This window comes from Ranitomeya variabilis, chromosome 4 (genome assembly GCF_051348905.1).
Source record: "Ranitomeya variabilis isolate aRanVar5 chromosome 4, aRanVar5.hap1, whole genome shotgun sequence".
Taxonomy (NCBI): domain Eukaryota; kingdom Metazoa; phylum Chordata; class Amphibia; order Anura; family Dendrobatidae; genus Ranitomeya; species Ranitomeya variabilis.
In genome coordinates this window covers 334302921-334322090 of record NC_135235.1, presented here as the reverse complement: position 1 = coordinate 334322090, position 19170 = coordinate 334302921, and the positions used below count along the sequence as shown (strand labels likewise).

Sequence of the window (19170 nt, the reverse complement as noted above, 5' to 3'; positions counted from 1 at the left end):
TGAATGAAACTCAGTCATGGCTGGGCACTGTACATCTTGAGGCAGGCAAGGTTGTGAGTGATAACGGAAGGAATTTCATGGCTGCCATAGCCCTTTCCCTCACTCCACACTCCAGCCGTATGCAGAACTATCAGCGGTCTTTGAACCTTCCCCAGCATCGCCTAATCATCGACGTTGCAACAAGGTGGAACTCCACACTGCACATGCTTCAGAGACTGTGCGAACAGAGGCGTGCTGTTATGTTTTTGTGGGAGGATACACATACACGGGCAGGCAGTTGGATGGAAGACATGGAGTTGTCAGGTGTGCAGTGGTCGAAGCTACAAGACCTGTGTCAAGTCCTTCAGTGTTTTGAGGAATGCACAAGGCTGGTTAGTGCAGACAACGCCATAATAAGCATGAGCATCCCCCTAATGCATCTGCTGATGCAAAGTTTGACGCACATAAAGGAGCAGGCGTCTGCAGCCGAGGAAGAGGAAAGCCTTGATGACAGTCAGCCATTGTCTGGTCAGGGCCGTGTAGAGGACGCGGTAGCGGGCGAAGAGGAGGACGAGGAGGATGATGGGGATGAGTACTTTTTGAATGAGGAAGCTTCTCCTGGGCCAACAGAAATTAGTGGCGTTGCAAGGCCGGGTTCTGTTTTTTTAAGGGAGACAAGTGACTTAGATTTGCCTGTAACAGCCCCTCCAACCAGCACAACCGCAGATTTGACAACTGGAACTTTGGCACACATGGCGGATTATGCCTTACGTACCCTGAAAAGGGACACACGCATTATTAAAATGATGAGCGATGACGATTACTGGTTGGCCTGCATCCTTGACCCTCGCTATAAAGGCAAATTGCAAAATATTATGCCACATGAGAACCTCGAACAAATATTAGCAACCAAACAAGCTACTCTTGTAGACCGTTTGATTCAGGCATTCCCAGCACACAGCGCCGGTGATGGTTCTCACACAAGCTGCAGGTGTTAGGGGTGCACAGATCAGAAGTGGCGTTGGCCAGAGGGGTTTTCTGACCAGGTTGTGGAGTGATTTCGCAATGACCGCAGACAGGACAGGTACTGCAGCATCTATTCAAAGTGACAGGAGACAACATTTGTCCAGTATGGTTACTAACTATTTTTCAACCCTTATCGATGTTCTCCCTCAACCGTCATTCCCATTTGATTACTGGGCATCCAAATTAGACACCTGGCCTGAATTGGCAGAATATGCGTTGCAGGAGCTTGCTTGCCCAGCAGCTAGTGTGCTATCAGAAAGAGTATTCAGTGCTGCTGGTTCAATATTAACCGAAAAAAGGACTCGTCTGGCTACCCAAAATGTGGATGATCTCACCTTCATTAAAATGAACCACTCCTGGATTTCAAATTATTTTGCCCCACCTTTCCCGGCTGACACCTAGCTTTCCTATAAAAAGGTCTTGCTTCTGGACTGGTCTTACTGAGTCTTCCTATCTCTTAATTTGCAGCAGCTGTTTGTCCAGCATACGACATGTTTACACCTCCCCCAATGGGAAAAATCCACCCACGGGGCCGTTGTCTCGCCACTTGGCGCAAGCACCCGTTACAAGTGCTGTTTGTCTGAATAGGTGGGTGTGGCCGCTTTTGGTCGACGGCACTGCCACTGGGTCCCTCATAGTACAATGTAGTGTCTCTGGCGGTGGTGGTGCGCACCCAACGTCAGACACACCGTTGTAACATGAGGGGCCCTGGGGCGGTACCGCCGGCCACAAGAGAGTCCCCCCCCCCCCCAGCTCAAACTGTGCTCTACCACGTGCAAAATTAACTCGCACAGCTCCACCAATGTTTAGTCTATGCACTGACATCATTCAATGCCTGGTGCTGACAAACAATACCAATTTGTTTGCATCTATGATGCTAGTTAAAGTAGTCTGGGTCAGTGTCCTAGATTGACACCAGTAAATACTAATTTACTGCCAAATTACTTTGTCATAAACTCTGCAGATGAGCCCACCCCAGTACCTAAGCATGCCACCCTTTTTTTACTTATAGTTGTTTTGCGAGACATTAATTTTTTTTTTTTTTTTTGAGTACTAACTGTGTCAGACACTCCTTGCAATCCTCCTCCACTGACCACATTACTGCCTGCCTGTGTATCCATGTAACCGATTTTAAACTGCCATGCCTGCCTATTGTTAGTTATTTTAGGCCTTTGATAGCCTGTCTGCGGCCCCTACTTGCAATCCTCCTCCACTGACCACAATACTGCCTGCCTGTGTATCCATGTAACCGATTTTAAACTGCCATGCCTGCCTATTGTTAGTTATTTTAGGCCTTTGATAGCCTGTCTGCGGCCCCTACTTGCAATACTCCTCCACTGACCACAATACTGCCTGCCTGTGTATCCATGTAACCGATTTTAAACTGCCATGCCTGCCTATTGTTAGTTATTTTAGGCCTTTGATAGCCTGTCTGCGGCCCCTACTTGCAATACTCCTCCACTGACCACAATACTGCCTGGAGTGCCTGCCTGTGTATCCATGTAACCGATTTTAAACTGCCATGCCTGCCTATTGTTAGTTATTTTAGGCCTTTGATAGCCTGTCTGCGGCCCCTACTTGCAATCCTCCTCCACTGACCACAATACTGCCTGCCTGTGTATCCATGTAACCGATTTTAAACTGCCATGCCTGCCTATTGTTAGTTATTTTAGGCCTTTTTTAGCCTGTCTGCGGCCCCTACTTGCAATACTCCTCCAATGACCACACCAATGCTGCCCGTGTACCCCTGGAACCTATTTAAAAGTTCATAGAGCCTAGTTATATATTTTATTTACTATTAATAAGGCCATGATGGACTACGCTGTACCACGCTACAAGCTAACCAGTCGACACTTCTTTTGCGAGAAAAGCCATCCCAACCCTCCACCAGCATGTAAAAGACCGCATTGTCCATGCACTCTGGCAATCGGTGAGTACAAAGGTGCACCTGACAACAGACGCATGGACCTGCAGGCATGGCCACGGAAGATTACGTGTCCATTAAGGCGCAATGGGTTAATGTGGTGGATGCATGGTCCACAGGGGACAGCCTACTAAGTCTGTCTGCAGTCCCTAATTCAAATTGTCCTCCACTGTCTAAATCGGAGCTTCCACCTTCTGGCTTTCAGCCTATAGTATCAGATATTAAACTGCATTTGGCCTTCAACTTTGGTTACGGCCTACTAACGGTGTCTGCCCCTCCCTGGTGTTGTCCTCAACTGAATAAAGCTGAGCTTCTACCTTCTGGCTCTCATTAAGTGCTGTGTTTTAAATACAAAAATGGTGTTTAGGGCCTACTAACGGTGTCTGCCCATGCCTGGTGTTTGTCCTCAACTGAATACAGCTGAGCTTCTACCTTCTGGCTCTCATTAAGTGCTGTGTTTTTAAAAATTGGTGGTTAGGGCCTACTAACGGTGTCTGCCCCTCCCTGGTGTTGCCCTCAACTGAATACAGCTGAGCTTCTACCTTCTGGCTTTCGGCCTATAGTATCAGATATTAAACTGCATTTGGCCTTCAACTTTGGTTACGGCCTACTAACGGTGTCTGCCCCTCCCTGGTGTTGTCCTCAACTGAATAAAGCTGAGCTTTAACCTTCTGGCTCTCATTAAGTGCTGTGTTTTTAAAAATTGGTGGTTAGGGCCTACTAACGGTGTCTGCCCCTGCCTGGTGTTTGTCCTCAACTGAATACAGCTGTGCTTTAACCTTCTGGCTCTCATTAAGTGCTGTGTTTTTAAAAATTGGTGGTTAGGGCCTACTAACGGTGTCTGCCCCTCCATGGTGTTGCCCTCAACTGAATACAGCTGAGCTTCTACCTTCTGGCTTTCGGCCTATAGTATCAGATATTAAACTGCATTTGGCCTTCAACTTTGGTTACGGCCTACTAACGGTGTCTGCCCCTCCCTGGTGTTGTCCTCAACTGAATAAAGCTGAGCTTCTACCTTCTGGCTCTTTTATAAAGCTTTTTTTTTTTTTTTTTTTTTAATTGCTGGATGGGGCCTAATACCTCTGTTTGCTGCTCCCTGGTGTTTGTCCTCAACTGAATAAAGCTGAGCTTCTACCTTCTGGCTCTCATTAAGTGCTGTGTTTTAAATACAAAAATGGTGTTTAGGGCCTACTAACGGTGTCTGCCCATGCCTGGTGTTTGTCCTCAACTGAATACAGCTGTGCTTTAACCTTCTGGCTCTCATTAAGTGCTGTGTTTTTAAAAATTGGTGGTTAGGGCCTACTAACGGTGTCTGCCCCTCCCTGGTGTTGCCCTCAACTGAATACAGCTGAGCTTCTACCTTCTGGCTTTCGGCCTATAGTATCAGATATTAAACTGCATTTGGCCTTCAACTTTGGTTACGGCCTACTAACGGTGTCTGCCCCTCCCTGGTGTTGCCCTCAACTGAATACAGCTGAGCTTCTACCTTCTGGCTTTCGGCCTATAGTATCAGATATTAAACTGCGTTTGGCCTTCAACTTTGGTTACGGCCTACTAACGGTGTCTGCCCCTCCCTGGTGTTGTCCTCAACTGAATAAAGCTGAGCTTCTACCTTCTGGCTCTCATTAAGTGCTGTGTTTTAAATAAAAAAATGGTGTTTAGGGCCTACTAACGGTGTCTGCCCATGCCTGGTGTTTGTCCTCAACTGAATACAGCTGAGCTTCTACCTTCTGGCTCTCATTAAGTGCTGTGTTTTTAAAAATTGGTGGTTAGGGCCTACTAACGGTGTCTGCCCCTCCCTGGTGTTGCCCTCAACTGAATACAGCTGAGCTTCTACCTTCTGGCTTTCGGCCTATAGTATCAGATATTAAACTGCATTTGGCCTTCAACTTTGGTTACGGCCTACTAACGGTGTCTGCCCCTCCCTGGTGTTGTCCTCAACTGAATAAAGCTGAGCTTCTACCTTCTGGCTCTCATTAAGTGCTGTGTTTTAAATAAAAAAATGGTGTTTAGGGCCTACTAACGGTGTCTGCCCCTGCCTGGTGTTTGCCCTCAACTGAATACAGCTGAGCTTCTACCTTCTGGCTTTCGGCCTATAGTATCAGATATTAAACTGCATTTGGCCTACTAGTGTGGTTGGGCCCTTGAAACACTGTCTGCTGCTCTTGGGTTTGCTACTCCACTGAACAAAGCAATGCCGCCTGTTTAGTCCTGTTACCAATTTTGAACTGCATTTAGCCTACTTTATTTTTTGGCCCTATATCTGTTTCCTCCTCATCCTGCCCATTGCCCAGCCACTGCTAGATGAGTCTGCTGGTACATTGACCTAGACCACTACATTCCCCTTGCACTCTACACAGCCAGAATCTGACCCTGCTGAAAGTAAGGTTCCCCTTCCCGCATGTTATACCACCTTACACAAGGACAAAGAGGAAGGTGCAGATGAAAGTGCAGGTTCCTTCATCAGGTGGGGGGGGGGCATACTCGTTGGCGACGTCACTGGCACAGGGCCCCTCAGAGTACGCAAAAGTGTCGCTGCTGGTGGGAGGCGCCCCCGCTATGCAAACACACCGCCGTACTTTGAGGGGCCCTGTGCCAGTGCCAATGCGAACGAGTGGGCCCCCCCTGCTTGCTCAGGATCACAGCACTTGCAACGTTGAAATACTTACCTCTCCCTGCTCCACCGCCGTGACGTAGTCCACGTTTCCTGAGCCCACTAAAGGCTTGAACCAGCCCTACCCCCCCACAACTTTTGCCAAATGACCCCCAATTTCCTTTGCCCAACTATTATTATAAAGTTAATTAAGATTGACAAGCTTCAGAAACAAGAATGGATGTTTTTGGCATTAAAATGGGCACTGTAGGTGTTTTCCTGGCCTCCACTCACTGCCGACTATGCTTCCCCATTGACTTGCATTGGGTTTCGTGTTTCGGTCGATCCCCGACTTTTAGCGATAATCGGCCGACTGCACTCGACTCGACTCTGGACAAAGTCGGGTTTCACAAAACCCGACTCGATCTTAAAAAATGAAAGTCGCTCAACCCTAGTGGTCTTCTTTTCTGAAATTGTTAAAGGGGTTCTCATCTACTCAGAAAACCCCTTCTGAATCCCTATGTTTCCCTCAGTAAAAAATAACACTTCAGTCACATTCACACGTTCAGTACTGTATTTGGTCAGTATTTTACATCTGTATTTATAAACCAAAAAAGTAGTGGAACAATCAGAGGAAAAGTATAATAGAAACAAGTCACCACTTCTGTATTTTTCAGCCACTCCTAAAATTGGCTTACAAATACTGAGTATGGTCCAAATACTAAATGTGTGAACCTGGCCTGATACTCACCTCCAATGCTATTCCAGCGGTGTCGGCACTGGCACTCCTGAGGCACACATGACATGACTATGTCACGTGATCCCTGTGGCCAATAAACGCTGACTTCACTCTCCTTCGGACAAATCAAGACATCTGGATGAAGTGAAAGCTTCTATCTCTCACTGCCTCTGGATGTATGTGATTCATCCATAGGGGAGGAGAGTGAAGCCAGCAAGCAACAACTGGCTGCAGAACAACCCCTGTGAAACACAGTTTAACCATTTTTGTCATACTAGAATTCCTACCAATGGGGTGAATAACAACAAATAAAAAAAAATGTAAAATTTTTATATAGTTTTATTGATACATAAGAATTAAAATCACTTTAAGAAATTATGAAAATGGAAGTAAGCCCATACAGAATGAAAATTCACAAAAACATATAGCGTGGGTATAATATAAATAATAACATTATATTCCCAGAGTTATATGCATAGGTGTGTGTATAAATATGATAACAGGGTCATTCAAAGATAAAAGTAAATGTAAAATGGACGTGTAAGTATAAGGGTGCGTGTCCACTGTCCAGATTTACGGCCCTTTGGACGGAGCGGAAAATCCGCTCCGCTCAAAGCGCCGCCCCCTTCTAAACGTGCGGTGATTCCGGATGTGTTCATTGCACACATCCGGAATCTCCGCACCACATACATAGGACCCTGTGTTTTACCTGGCAGCGACGGAGCGGCGTCGCAAGGTAAACAGACATGCTGCGTTCTAAAAAGACGCGCCGCATGTCCGGAAATGCAGGGCGGCCGAATGCGTGTTCGCATGCATAGTGGAGACGGGATTTCATAAAATCCCCTCCACTATGCTGTAACATCTGGACGCTGTGGGTTGAATGCTGCGGTTGTAATCCGGCCCATGGACACGTACCCTTAGAGGCCCTCAACACATAGAAAACAAATCAAATGGGCAAAGATGCCATAAAAATAACACAGAAAATGACAACCCCAGGACTCCAAATGTACAAAAATGGGTGTAATATAAATAGCAATTTTATTTTCCCTGAATCGGATTTATCGGTCTGTATTTAGATATGATAACAAGATCATAAAAGTAAATAACAAATAGACAAAATGGTCAGTATGAAAGGTCCTCAGTACATATCAAAGCAAACATACCAGGAGTTAACACAGAAAAGAGGAACCCAAGAACTCCAACGTAAGTTTCATCAGGCACGTTTCTTAGCGCAGTGTAAGTTTCACATTTTTTATGTCAAATCTCTGAGAGAGCAGGATAAGTGTTATGATCCCAATGGCAAGGGATCTCAGAGATTAAAGCAAAGTCTGCAAACATAAATACCAGCTCATAGGGAAGTGGTAACTAGGCTGACCATATAGCTGATCCTAGCACAAACACTAACAGTAGCCGGGGAACGTGCCTACGTTGATCCTAGACATCTCGCGCCAGCCGGAGAACTAACTAACCCTATCAGGGAAAATAAGACCTCTCTTGCCTCCAGAGAAAAGACCCCAAAGAAATACAAGCCCCCAACAAATAATAACGGTGAGGCAAGAAGAAAAGACAAACATAAGAATGAACTAGATTTTAGCAAAGAGAGGCCCACTGACTAAATAGCAGAAGATAGTAAGATGACTTATATGGTCAGCAAAAAACCCTGCAAAATATCCACGCTGAATATCCAAGAACCCCCAAACCGACTAACGGTGAGGGGGGAGAATATCAGCCCCCTAGAGCTTCCAGCGATATCAGGAATCACATTTTGTACAAGCTGGACAAAAATAAGAACAATGCAAATAAACAAAAGTAAGAAAGCAGGACTTAGCTTATCTTGCAAAGAACCAGGACCTGAAAACAGGAGCAAAGAGAAATGAACTGATTACAACGATGCCAGGCACTGGACTGAGAATCCAGGAAGTTTAAATAGCAACACCCCAGGCCTAACGAAGCAGTTGAGTACCAACCTGGGAAAAGACAATCCAAGTGCCAAACCACAAGAGACCACAAGAGGGAGCCAAAAAGTATTGTTCACAACAGATAAGGCAACTAGTCAGATTTGCCAGTGTTATAGGCAGGGTGATTGATAATCCTACAGAGCTGAAAAGCCTGAAATCCTTCAAACACATGCAATTCAAATCTATTGTTAACCCCTTCATGACATTTGACGTACTCGTACGTCAAAAGTTGTTTCCCTGTCTTTGATGCAGGCTCGCACTCCAAGCCCATGTCTTTCCCTGCCCATGATGACTGATTTAATCAGCCATCTTGTGCCTTTAACAGCCGCTGGTGGATCAGAGTTTTGCCCACGGCTGTTAAAGGGAACCTGTCACCCCAAAATCAAAGGTGAGCTAAGCCCACCGGCATCAGGGGCTTATCTACAGCAATCTGTAATGCTGTAGATAAGCCCCCGATGTATCCTAAAAGATGAGAAAAAGAGGTTAGATTATACTCACCCTCTGCGGTCCAGTCCGATGGGCATTGCGGTCCGGGGCCTCCCATCTTCACAGGATGACGTCCTCTTCTTGTCTTCACGCTTCGGCTCCGGTGTACTTTATCTGTCCTGTTGAGGGCAGAGCAAAGTACTGCAGTGCGCAGGCGCCAGGCCTCTCTGACCTTTCCCGGCACCTGCGCACTGCAGTAATTTGCTCTGCCCTCAACAGGACAGATAAAGTACACCTGCGCCGCAGCGTGAAGACAAGAAGAGGATGTCATCGTAAGAAGATGGGAGGCCCCGGGCGGACCGCGACACCCATAGGACCGGACCGCCCCTGGGTGAGTATAGTCTAACCTCTTTTTCTCATCTTTCAGGATACATCAGGGGCTTATCTACAGCATTCCAGAATGCTGTAGTTAAGCCCCTGATGCCAGTGGGCTTAGCTCACCTTCGATTTTGGGGGTGACAGGTTCCCTTTAACCTGTTAAATCCTGCTGTCAATCTCTGTTACGTGATCACAGAACGCCGATGTGTGCCATGACATCCACGGGTCTGTTTAAGGCTCCCCTGTCTCTGTCATTATGATCTATCTGTCAGAGCTAGCCTGTGTCTGGCATTCAGAGGAACTTGAGAATTTCGCTATACACAGCAACAAGTACAGTAAAAAGTGAAAAAAGTTTTTAAAAATATGAAAAGAAAAATAAATCATACAAGTTCAAATCACCCCCCTTTTGCCCCATTAACTATAAAACAACAAAAAAATAAACAGAATTGATATTGCTGTATTCATAAAAGTCTGATCTAACAAAATATAAAATAAATGAATGTAATTGGTAAATTGCGTAATGAGAAAAAAGTCCAAAATGCCACAATTACGCTTTTTATCAGCCGCAACAGTGTAATAAAATATACGCCCCTGGAAGAAGAATTCTATCGAAATGCACGTAGGGCAGTCGGCAGGTCCTGTGTTTTGTTAATCGTGGTAAATATACTTTGGTTTCCCTGTATTTTGACTTATAGCGGCTAACTAATATGGTTGCAGGTGGTATTATCGATTATCATAGTATCGCTTTGGATACAATTATACCTTATTAGCGTGCACTCTGCAGCCTAGCAGCAGTCCACCATTTGTTACATATACAGCGCTTTAAAGCACAAGTGCGATTATGTGGTCTTAATGGCAGTTAACTATTGGGTGCATATTAGCGCTCTAATGCATAACTGTTGTTATGTAGATTTAATAGTAGTTTAACATTGGGCACTTATATAGTGTATGTTTGCACAACTGCTTAGCATATAGCTTCAGTAAACTGACACGTATAGAGCGCTTTTTTGCACAACTGTTTTCATCAGACGGTCCTCTTTACCACGACCATTATGCCATTTTTTAGGCTATTTACCATTTAGGTTGGCCAATAGGCGATTTTTTAGGTATTGTGACACAATTACATGTGACCTGCTGTTTTGTAGATCGGAGGTATTTTTTTAACTTCAATGACCTATTTATGTATTCTGGTTGAGAATTTTAATGGTATGTCTTTTCAATAAAAATTATTCATGTTTTTGGAAGTTTACATTCATGTGGTCTCTCTCATTATTCATGTGAGGGGTCTCTATGTGTTCATGAGCTTATTGAATGTGTTCTTCTGTACTTTCCAAGGACTAATATGCATTTTTAGTGTAATAAAATGCAATAAAAGACAATCAAAACGTCTTATCTACCCCCAAAATAGTATCAGTAAAATGCCATCTAAGGGCGCAAAAAACAAACAAACCCTCAAACAGGGAAATGTTTATGAGTCTTGGAAAATTGCGATTTTTTTTTTTACAAATTTCCAAAAAATTTTCATCACTTAAACGAAAAAAAACAACCCTATACATCTTTATTATCTGCGCACTCATACTGACCTGGAAAATCATATTAACAGGTCAGTTTTACCATATAGTGTACATGATAAATATAAAACATCCAAAACAACTGTGAAATTGCACTTTTTTTTCAATTTTAACGCATTTAATTTTTTTCCCGCTATCCAGTGTATTACATGATAAAATGAAAGACATCATTCAAAAGTACAACTCTTCTCACAAAAAACAAGTCCTCATATGGCTATATTGAGGAAAAAATAAAAAAAAGTTATGGCTCTTGGAAGAAGAAGAGAAAAAGCTGAAAACAAAAGAATGGAAAATTGCAAGGTTCGTATGAGTTAAGCTGTTGGGTGAATGGAGGAGAAATATATATTCTTCCTACTAAATGATTTCTTTAACATATATATGTCATTAGCATTCTAACCTCATTCTGAATAACTTTTTCAGGAGGATGAATATTATTTGTATCAAATGCATTGGTCATATCCCAGCCATTAACAAAGCCAACGTTGAGGTCCTGACTCCTTGAAGATTATTTCCATGATAAAGTAATGTACAGAAGCATGAAAATCACTTATTGTTTCAAAACTATGCAACATGGAGTCTTAATTATCACTTTAGTCTCTGGGCTTCTAATAAATAAGCGTTCTATTGCACGGCGAATATTATAGAGTCTTCTGATGAAATAATGAATGGGATAAGCTCTAAAATGCATTCCGATGTTTAGTACAATTACAGTTCGCTGGTCACCTCTGATTAAATCAATTTCTCAGGCAATGGTTCACTCCTCTTTAAAGGACTGATAGGAGCCAGTAAGGAATGGGAAGGTGTGCCTTTTCCAAGTTATTTTCATATTCTTCTTCCAATCCAAGCTCAGTAGCTGACGTGCCCAGTTATCATCATAGAGCATGAATGGTGTCAGCGCTAAAACAGGATGACATCAAGCAAATGTATGGGATTAGTACAAAATACAATTATAGAAACACCTGTATTTAAGGATGAATATATTACATGCAGATTTGTTGCAGACATTTCTATGACTGTCCCAATTATCTGGCTGGATCCTCCAGGAATCCATGTGCATCCTGTAGAAACAGTCCCATCCAGATGAAAAGAACTTAATTTCCATCAGCATTTTGTTATTTTACTTTCTGTGACTATATCATAACAATTTCCTAACCTTCAGATTGGTAAGCATTTGGGAAGATTTGCTTTGTTTCATTGTTTTGTAAACTTGTTGGTCTAGACTAGAGAATACAGACTTGCAGGTTTTTTTTTTATAAATTCAACAAAAGAGAATAATAAATATGAGAAATGAATTCACCTTTGCTTACCAATGGGTAGTGAATCAGAAAAATGCAAATCGGGGGAAAGTTTTTCTTACCTCCTGACAGATGCCTGATCTTCACTTCATAGAGAATATTGTTATTGTTTCCTGTGTATCATGTTGCCCAGACAAACGATGAGGAGAACTAAGCTGCCTCTATACTCCCAAGTCTTTCTCTACACACTGTAAACATACAGCCACATCACATAGAGAAGGCTGTGGTAGGACTTCCCTCAGTTGATGTTTCTAGCCTCCTCCTGTTGCTACATAATACACAGGAATCCATCTAACATCTCTTCTTATATGACTATATCCAACATATAGGACAGCAGCATAGGTCTGCTCCGTATTTCCGTGTTCCACATTCCCAGTACGCTCACCCACCCAGTAATATCCCCCTGCTCATAAACAGAGAGTTTTATAAAGCTGTCCAGTAGTGAGTCAACAGGGAACCCTGACTTCATCTGCCTCACATAAAGGGATTTTCTCATGAACATAAATAGTTAAAAATGCAAAGTGCTTGCAAAATAATAATGAATGGCTATTTATTACCTGTTATTAAAAATACTTTCCATTTTTAAGAACACACATGTTTTTATTCTGTAGCTTAGTGCTTGTTACATTATTTTTATGCAATAGTTTATTTTTTAGCTTACCAGCTACATCTGCAGTTTATCATGGATGGCCAGGCTCCTAGTCAAGAATTGTGCACACTCCTTTCAATTGAGCTTCATGTGATGAGCTGTACAGATCACTGAATCCAACCACAATAAGCTCTGTCCCCTGTCAAGCAGCTCTGCTATGTAAGGCCGGGCGCCCACAATCCGCAACTTGCAGGGCTTTTGACACAGTGTATGTTCGCTGCATCTAAAGCACTGCCTTCTATTGAATCCAGGTGAATCCGCATGTGATCACTGAATATGCATCTAAAAAGGAGTGATCACACCTTGGAGAGCTGTTGCACCAAGTGGACTGACATGAATCATGGCTCCAACAGGAGAGATGTCAATTGAAACAAAGGAGAGGATTATCAAACTCTTAAAAGAGGGTAAAACATCATCTAATGTTGCAAAAGATGTTGGTTGTTCACAATCAGCAGTGTCTAAAATCTGGACCAAATACAAACAACATGGGAAGGTTGTTAAAGGCAAACATACTGGTAGACCAAGGAAGACATCAAAGCGTCAAGACCAGGAACTTCAAGCAATATGTCTCCAAAACAGGAAATCCACAACCAAACAAATGAGGAAGGAATGGGTGGAAACTGAAGTCAACGTCTGTGACCGAACTGTAAGAAACCGTCTAAAGGAAATGGGATTTACATACAGAAAAGCTAAACAAAAGCCATCATTAACACCTAAACAGAAAAAAACATGGTTACAATGGGCTAAGGAAAAGCAATCGTGGACTGTGGATGATTGGATGAAAGTCATATTCAGTGATGAATCGCGAATCTGCATTGGGCAAGGGGATGATGCTGGAACTTTCGTTTGGGGCCATTCCAATGAGATTTATAAAGATGACTGCCTGAAGAGAACATGCAAATTTCCACAGTCATTGATGATATGGGGCTGCATGTCAGGTAAAGGCACTGGGGAGATGGCTGTCATTACATCTTCAATAAATGCACAAGTTTATGTTCATATTTTGGACACTTTTTTATCCCATCAATTGAAAGGATGTTTGGGGATGATGAAATCATTTTTCAAGATGATAATGCATCCTGCCATACAGCAAAAACAGTGAAAACATTCCTTGAAAAAAGACACATCCAATCCAAATGAAAATCTTTGGTGGAAGTTGAAGAAAGTGGTCCATGACAAGGCTCCAACATGCAAAGCTGATCTGGCAACAGCAATCAGAGAAAGTTGGAGCCAGATTGATGAAGAGTACTGTTTGACAGTTGACACTCATTAAGTCCATGCCTCAGAGACTGCAAGCTGTTATAAAAGCCAGAGGTGGTGCAACAAAATACTAGTGATTAGTGTTGAGCGATACCTTCCGATACTCAAAGGTATCGGTATCGGATGGGATCGGCCGATATCCAAAAAATATCGGATATCGCCGATACCCGATACCAATGCAAGTCAATGGGACACAAGTATCGGAAGCTATCCTGGATGGTTCCCAGGGTCTGAAGGAGAGGAAACTCTCCTTCAGGCCCTGGGATCCATATTAATGTAAAAAATAAAGAATTAAAATAAAAAATATGGATATACTCACCCCTCCGGCGGCCCCTGGACCTTAGCGATGTAACCGGCAGCCTCAGGTCCTAAGAATGAGAAGTGAAGGACCTTCGATGACGTCGCGGCTTGTGATTGGTCACGTGACCGCTCATGTGACCACTCACGTGACCAATCACAAGCCGCGACATCATCGCAGGTCCTAAACTCACTGCATTCTTAGGAACGGAGGCTGCCGGTTACATCGCTAAGGTCCAGGGGCCGCCGGAGGGGTAAGTATATCCATATTTTTTATTTTAATTCTTTATTTTTTACATGAATATGGATCCCAGGGCCTGAAGGAGAGTCTCCTCTCCTCCAGACCTTGGGAACCATACACTGGGAACTTCCGATTCCGATTTCCGATATCACAAAAATATCGGAACTCGGTATCGGAATTCCGATACAGCAAATATCGGCCGATACCCGATACTTGCGGTATCGGAATGCTCAACACTACTAGTGATGTTTTGGAGTGTTTTTTGGTTTGTTTGTTTTTCATGATTCCATAATTTTTTTCCTCAGAATTGAGTGATTCCATAATTTTTCTCCTATGCTTGGTTAAAAAAGTAACCATTACTGACTGCCATATTTTTTGTTCTTGATTTCTTTTATTGTTTCTTAAAGCCAGAAAGTTGCCATTTGAAATTACTTTAGTTTTGTGCCATGTCTGTGATCTGCTTTTTTTCAACAAAATTAAACAACTGAATGAAATCCTCCAAGGCCGGTGATTCCATAATTTTTGCCAGGGGTTGTATATAGTCATTACAAACAGATTGATCTATTTCAAGTGTTTATTTCTGTTAATGTAGATGATTATGGCTTACAGCCAATTAAAACCCCAAAGTCATTATCTCAGTAAATTTGAATACTTTATAATACAAGCTTGAAATTTTTTTTTGAAAATCTGAAATATTGGCCTACTGAAATGTATGTTCAGTAAATGCACTCAATACTTGATTGGAGATCCTTTTGCATCAATTACTGCATCAATGCTGCATGGCATGGAGACAATCAGCTTGTGGCACTGCTGAGGTGTTATGGAAGCCCAGGTTGCTTTCATAAAAGCCTTCAGCTCATCTGCATTGTTGGGTCTGGTGTATCTCATCTTCCTCTTGAAAATACCCCATAGATTCTCTATGGAGTTAAGGTCAGGTGAGTTTGCTGGCCAATCAAGCACAGTGATACTGTTGTTTTTCACCAGGTATTGGTACTTTTGGCAGTGTGGACAGGTGCCAAGTCCTGCTGGAGAATGACATCTCCATTTCCAAAAAGCTTATCAGCAGAGGCAGGGCCGTATTTGCCACTAGGCACTCGAGGGCATGTGCCTAGGGCGGCGACATTGCGGGGGGGCGGCACATGAGCAAGGGTTTTTTTTTTTTTTAAGTCCCAGGTCACAAGAGACCGACCGCTACCGCCCCCCGCCTCCGAGTCCCACCCGCCCTCCTTGATAACAATACTCACAACTCACACCGGGCGGGTAGGAGGGGGGCGCGGAGAGCAGGTGCACTATCCAGCCAGGAAGTGTCTTCTCGCGCCGCAGCTCGGAGCAGTCGCGGGCGGCCGTCTCCCCCTAAGGAGGAAGCCGACGCTCGCATCTTCATGGACGAGTTCAACGGCTCCTCTGCCCCGATGCTGACGCCGGAGAAATTGTATGACAGTCAGCTGGACCGGGACCCGCACGACCTGAAGGTGAGTGCTGCGCAGATATAGCAGAGCCGAGCGGGTCCCGGTCCGGCTGACTGGCAAACTCCCCGCACGCCATCCAAGTCCTGCTCTGCCACCCCTGTGTATGCCAGGGCACGGTATATACCTGGTCCTACGGGGGAATATATGAGCCATATGCATGACTCATATTCCACCCCCCCTGTATGCATGGCTGATGGGCCATCAGCCATGCATACAGGGGGGTGGAATATGAGCCATGCATACAGAGGGAGGGGTGGAGAGATGACCCATGCATACAGGGGGGGGGTGTATATGAGCCATGCATACAGGGGGGGGGTGTATATGAGCCATGCATACGGGGGGGGTGTATATGAGCCATGCATACAGGGGGGGGGTGAATATGAGCCATGCATACGGGGGGGGAATATGAGCCATGCATACAGGGGGGGGTGAATATGAGCCATGCATACAGAGGGGGGGTGAATATGAGCCATGTATACGGGGGGGGTTGAATATGAGCCATGCACACGGGGGGGTGGGGAGTGTGAGCCATGCATACAGGGGGGGGGAGTGTGAGCCATGCATACAGGGGGGGAATATGAGCCATGCATACAGGAGGGGGGGTCATTATACAGTATCATGGAGAACTGTGTGTGGCCGTTGTACAGTACTGAGCATCATGTGTGGCCGTTGTACAGTATTGAGCATCATGTATGGCCGTTATACAGTATGGAGCACTGTGGCCATTATACAGTATCATGGAGAACTGTGTGTGGCCGTTATACAGTATTGAGCATCATGTGTGGCCATTATACAGTATTGAGCATCATGTGTGGCCATTATACAGTATGGAGCATCATGTGGTCATTATACAGTATGGAGCATCATGTGTGGCCATTATACAGTATGGAGCATCATGTGTGGCCATTATACAGTATGGAGCATCATGTGTGGCCATTATACAATATGGAGCATCATGTGTGGTCATTATACAGTATGGAGCAGTATGGAGCCCTCAAAATTTTTGAATGGCCTTTTCTTAACAATCCTTTCAAGGCTGGGGTTATCCCGGTTGCTTGATCACCTTCTGGAAGAAGATAGACCGGACCGGGGGTACCTCTCTTACGCCGATTCGGGAATTGTCGGTGCTGTCACCATTGTTGCCTGGGGGAAAGCTTTTCAACCTGGACTGACCTTTGTACTTGACAGCAGGGGGTCTGACGTTGATAAAAGGCTCTGCGCGTGGGAAAGAGGGGCCAGACTTAGCGGGGAGACAAAGTACGCAGCAGGGGAAGGACAGATCTCTGCTCCTTGAGCATCGTGCGAGCACAGGCCCATGCTGTGAATTCCCTGCATCCAGTTATGCTGACTGTGGACAAACTTCTTCCGGGTGTCCATTATCCCCCGTTACCACAAGTTACAGATGTTCCGGGCCGGCAGATACGGTGCGCGCGCCACATAAGACAGACCGGGTGACTCAACCAGAACTGTGTCATAGCTCACCCACATACCTCCTCTGAGCTAAATCACAATCCGGTGGTGTAACAGACTGTGTTGCACCCTGTACGATGAACCATTGATCCAGGACTGTTGTGAATTCCATTTCTCGGACTACCTCCTGTGGTCATGAATGGTACTTTGGTTAGTTCTGCTCTTGGACTCCCTCTGGTGGCTTTGAGCGGAACTGCTGGTCTCTGAGGTTTGCTTTCTCAGCTGCCCTCATTTATTGTTATGCTGGCTTCCCTATTTAACTCTACTCAGATCGTTACTTCATGCCAGCTGTCAATGTTTCAGTATTGGTTCAGATCTCTCTTGGACTTCTCTGAGGACCTGTCTACTCCAGCAGAAGCTAAGTCCCTGCTAGTTCATTTGTTGTTACTGCTGCCTGAATATATTTCTTAGTACTGCTAAATTCTAGTCCAGCTTGCTATCATGATATTTCCTTGCTAGCTGGAAGCTCTGGGGGTGCAGTGTTGCACCTCCACACCGTGAGTCGGTGTGGGGGTCTTTTTGCATACTCTGCGTGGTTTTTGTAGTTTTTTGTGCTGACCGCATAGTTTCCTTTTCTATCCTCTGACTATTTAGTGAAGTCTGGCCTCCTTTGCAAAAACCTGTTTCATTCCTGTGTTTGTGACTTTCCTCTTAACTCACAGTCAATATATGTGGGGGGCTGCCTTTACCTTTGGGGAATTTCTCTGAGGCAAGGTTAGGCTTCTATTTCTATCTTTAGGGGTAGTTAGCTCTTAGGCTGTGAAGAGGCGTCTAGGGAGAGTTAGGTACGCTCCACGGCTATTTCTAGTGTGTGTGATAGGAGTAGGGTTTGCGGTCAGCAGAGTTCCCACTTTCCCAGAGCTTGTTCCGATTACTAGTTTACTCATCAGGTCATTCCGGGTGCTCCTAACCACCAGGTCCATAACACAGGACCCCACTTGGAACAATGAGAACTCATCGTCATCGCCAGGAATCGGACCTCAAGTTTCTACAGGATGAAACCGGAGTCATCACGCGCCAGTTCACCACCGTTGGAACTTAAGGCTCTGCAGCCAGGAAGACGGTGGACGGATAAGTTAACCCTTTTATGAACAGTTACTTATTTTGTTACCTCGGCCATTATCCTTATCGTGCTAATATCCACCCCCCATACCTCCTGCTTAATCCATTGCCTCCCTGCGTGGAGTATACCCCGTTAATAAACCTGTTAACTCTTGCTCTGCCTCCTGCCTGTTACTGCATCCCGCTACCTGCTCACACTTGGTGTAGTCGACAGGATGCAGTCCAACAGCACCGAGGCGGCAGACCAAGCAGTTGGGGTGGGCCCTAGGTCCAGCATATCCCTGGGAGCAATGTTGAGCAACCTCTCAAAGTTTTCTGGAAACAATACCATGTTATGGAGCTGGACTGAGCATATCAGGGGGATGATGAAGATGCAACCCATGACCCCTGCATTAGAAGCGGAGGTTGCCATGATGGCTTTGGATGGAGAGGTAAGGGATTCTGTCATGCTACGAACCCATCCGCACACCTTTAGCAAAGTGTTACATACATTGGAGGACACCAATAGAGACGGTGAACCAGTATAAGAATGCGCTACAGGAGATCCAGACTGCTATTACTAGGAAAGATGGCATAGTTATAGGGTCTACTGACGTAATGTTGCGGGATCAGTTGGTGACGGGCTTGCACGACATACTGTTGAAGCAAGCTTTGAGAGAGCGCTTGCGGGTAAATCCACGTATGACCTTTTCTGAGGTGGGGAGCGAAGCTCGCACGCGCAAGCAGGATCAGGGGGTGAGAGTCCCTGTAGGTAAGGTCCGGAGCGGAGAGGTATCTGTGACAATGGCCACAGAACCGAGATGGGTGGAAGAGTTGCGGAAGGAAATTAAGCA

The 19170-nt window shown here is 44.8% G+C and overlaps 1 pseudogene; it reads right to left on the bottom strand.

The window, feature by feature from the left end:
* Positions 1 to 10747: 10747 nt before the first annotated feature.
* On the bottom strand, positions 10748 to 11518 carry LOC143768903 (NXPE family member 1 pseudogene; annotated as a pseudogene).
* Between the last annotated feature and the right edge of the window lie 7652 nt (positions 11519 to 19170).